Here is a 4,414-nt window from a genome sequence, read left to right on the forward strand (position 1 = left end):
AATTTGGGGGTTCGCTGGATGCCTAAAGCTTAACCTTAAGGATGAGCCTAAAACTGTATTGTTTTTGTTTATTATTACATACATTTTAAACAATGGTCTGTCTGAATACTCAATTCTGAGTGACTGGAAGGTGTGTAATAAAATGTAAATGATGAGAATAGCTGTCATTTTTACCCATTTCATTCAAATATTGTGCTGCAAACATGCAAAACATTTTGGGTTACAACTGTAACCCTTGTTCCCTAAGAAAGGAAAGGAGACACTGCATCTGCAATGACACTTTGGGGTTTCCCTCATTGTAGCGTGGCTGAAGATTGAACAAAACTATTCCAATCCTGATTATTGTTGCGTCTGTCATGGTCTGGGGTATGACACGAATGGAGATGAGAATTAAACAAAAGTTCTTTAATAAAGGTAATTCAGACAGGGAGACAGGTGAACACGCATCCAACATACCATTGATATCACACAAGGAAATACTCAGTGAATGAACCCACAGGTAGATGGCCAGTGGCTGTGTTTTACAATATCCTTAACCCTGGCTGCAGTAAATGCTTCCATCCTATTCAAGGAATGCACAAATGAGAAAATGCCTTCATAATGCAACTCACAAAATGGACTTAGAACATGAGAGCAAAAGCCACACATCTGATGGTGTGAGCTGAAACACAGGCAGGAGCAGCAGCAGATGGAGAGAAGAAGACCGTGCTAAGTGCAGAGAACCTGCAAGAAAAACAAAACGAAGGACACTTGTGACAAATGTCACAAGGTGGAGTGTGGGAGCTGCAAGTGAAAGGTAAAGATTACCAAGTAATCGATGCACTAGCATCAGTAAATGATGCCACATGCCTTTTTTTAAGTGGAGCCCACTTAGAGGAGAATGAATTTATGATTTTACAGCATGATATTTTCCTTATCTGACAGAATATTTTCTTTATAATTTTACAGCATGATAGTTTTGTTCATTCTAAAACAAATACTACTTTATAAATAAGTTATATAGATATATAGTATAAAATGTTTTTTTTTTTTTGATATTGGTATGTTCTTGTTGAGGTTTAAACTGCATGACTGTAATAGTAAACAACTGCAATAAAAAAATGCTATATCATTTGTGTTTTGTTGTAAATATAAAGAATACACTGTTGCTACATGAATAAATTGCCTAGATAGAATTCAAAACATTTATTCATTTTTAATTTATTTAAAGCAGATTCATTTATTTAAGACATTTATTTAACTAAAATATTTATTTAGAATTTGTTGACAAGTTTTTCAAAAAGAGTCGGGTATCTCTCTGCTCTGGGGTGCGTTTCCCATACAACGACGTAACTCGCTGATTAACTTACATGGTACGAAGCATTGTTGTGGAAACAAACTTGCTAGTCACGAGTGTTTCCCGAACACGGTCTCATCTCCGTCGTTTGAACCACATTAGTTCAACAACTTAGGGCCGTTGTTAATGACGTCACAAGTAATAACATCTCCTATTTAACTGATTAGAGATCTCAAAAATGCAGCTATACTGAACATGGCACCTAATGACTAATTTACTATTTTTTGTTCCTTGTCATTTAGCTTTATTTGATGTTTGATTCATCGCGGATTCCCTCTTACGTCATATTCCGGGGTTCCCTTAGACATTTGTGCACATGCGCACTATTCAAAAACAGTGTTTACAGAGGATGCACAAAAATACATAGATTAAAATGCATTTATATTTAGATTAAATGGAAGATATAGATTGTACTGCATGTTAGTTTGCGTATTGTGCCCAAGAGCATAATTTATTTAGCCCACATGTCTTACTAACAAAAAACGATGCTTCTAACCACAGGTCGAGAGCTGTAGTTCCAACCACGTAAGTTTGCGATGCTGTTTGCGAATGTTCGTTCGAACTATGGTGTCGGGAAACACCCAATCGTTGAACTATGTTGGTAACGACGGAACTTGCGACCATAGTTGGCTAACGATGCTTTTGGGAAACGCACCCCTTGCTGTTGCTGCCCTCTCCTCTTCTTCCCTCGCCACTGCCAGTCTTTCCCTTTTCTCTTCCCTCTCAGCCTGTTCTTTCAGAAAATCAAGAAGAGCCTGGCTGTCCCTCGACCTTTTTCTTGACAGCTGGCTACTGCTCCTAGCTTCATCAGAAGGGGGCCGGCGTGCTGACTGAGCCGCCTGTAGTGGCAGTTAGGTTTGATGTGACAACCAGCGGCAGACTGAGTGCTGCCCCTGGAGTGCTGCATCCATGGCAGTGTACCACTACCGGCCTCTACCCCTTTCCCTGTAGGTGGGTCCCTAAGCTCCTGAAATAAAGTAAAAATTTGACATGTACTCACCCTCATGTTGTTTCAAACCAGTAATTTATTGATTGATTGACCAATTCACTCTACACAAAGGAAGATATTTTGAAGAATATTCGTGACCCTGGACCACAAAGTAGTCCAGTCGCTGGGGTATATTTGTAGCAATAGGCAAAAATACATTGTATAGGTCAAAATCATTGATTTTTATATTATGGTAAAAATCATTAGGATATTACATTATTAAGAACTTCATTTGGACAACTTTAAAGGTGATTTTCTCAATATTCAGATTTTTTGCACCCTCAGATTCCAGGTTTTCAAACACCAAATATTGTCCTATCTTAACATACATCAATGGAAAGCTTATTTATTCAGCTTTCAGATGATGTATAAATCTAAATTTTGAAAAATTGACCCTTATGACTGGTTTTGTGATCCAGGGTCACATTTGTTAATTAAACAGTTTGGGGGCACCACAGGCTTCTTTAGCATGAAAAAAAAAATTATGGAAATCAGTGGTACTCCAGAACTGTTTGGTTACAAATATTCTTAAAAATATCTTCCTGTGTAGAGCAAAAAAAAAATAAAATAATGTATACAGGTATGGAACAACTTGTGGGTGAGTAAATGATGATTTTAATTTTGTAAATGATGATAAAATTTTAATTTTGGGGTGAACTATTCTTTTTATCATCTCAAAATAAACTATGCAAGATAAAATGTAAGGGCCTATGCATCCATCATAACTTTCATATAAGACCAGTTAGTCTTTACACAAATCTTGGTGTGGGTCTTTAAGTAACAGAAGCAGAGGAACAGGCAGATTACCTTGTATTTGTCTTTCAAATTATTCCATTTCTTCTTGGCCTGTTTGGCCGAAAATTAACCATTGTTTTATTATTGTAAAATTGTAGTAACCATTTTTTTCCTTTCTTTTTTTATTGACATCCATTTGCATAACTACACTCAAAAAAAAAAAAAAAAAAAAATCCAAAAAGAAGAAAACACAAAAAATCAGGTCAAGATCTGCATTGTCCAGTGCTACAGTAAGAGGTAAATCTAAGAGCACTTCTTTTTGTGAATTGATACTTGATGAAGATGACTTTGCCATATGTTCTGTATAATTTGTAATATATTAAAAAACTCTTTATTTTATGTTCATCAGCCAAGTATGGAAGCCCGTTTCCGCCACTGAATAAAAAAATAAATAATAATATTGCGACTTTTTTTCTCAGAATTGCGAGTTATAGTCAGAATTGCGAGATTTAAAGTCGCAATTGCGAGTTATAAAGTCAGAATTCTGAGATATAAAGTCGCAATTGCGAGTTATAAAGTCAGAATTGCGAGATATAAAGTCGCAATTGCGAGTTATAAAGTCAGAATTCTGACATATAAAGTCGCAATTGCGACTTTATATGTCAGAATTCAGACTTAATAACTCGCAATTGCGACTTTATATGTCAGAATTCTGACTTTATAACTCGCAATTGCGACTTTATATCTCGCAATTCTGACTTTATAACTCGCAATTGCGACTTTATATCTCAGAATTCTGACTTTATAACTCACAATTGCGACTTTATATCTCAGAATTCTGACTTTATAACTCGCAATTGCGACTTTATATGTCAGAATTCAGACTTAATAACTCGCAATTGCGACTTTATATGTCAGAATTCAGACTTAATAACTCGCAATTGCGACTTTATATGTCAGAATTCTGACTTTATAACTCACAATTGCGACTTTATATCTCGCAATTCTGACTTTATAACTCGCAATTGCGACTTTATATCTCAGAATTCTGACTTTATAACTCGCAATTGCGACTTTATATCTCAGAATTCTGACTTTATAACTCGCAATTCTGACTTTATAACTCGCAATTCTGAGAAAAAAAGTCGCAATACTTTATTTATTTTTTTTATTCAGTGGCGGAAACGGGCTTCCATAGCCAAGTGTCCAGATGACATCCTGAAAAGACACAAAAAAGTTCTTCGAGCATACAAAAAGGAAGGAAGTATGACAAGAGCTTTTACAAAAGTTGGAGTGGACAGAAATACCCTTGCACTCTCTGCAGTTGTCGCTGAGATTCAAATTATTGACTCAGA

The sequence above is a fragment of the Garra rufa genome, chromosome 7, assembly GCF_049309525.1.
Source record: "Garra rufa chromosome 7, GarRuf1.0, whole genome shotgun sequence".
NCBI lineage: Eukaryota > Metazoa > Chordata > Actinopteri > Cypriniformes > Cyprinidae > Garra > Garra rufa.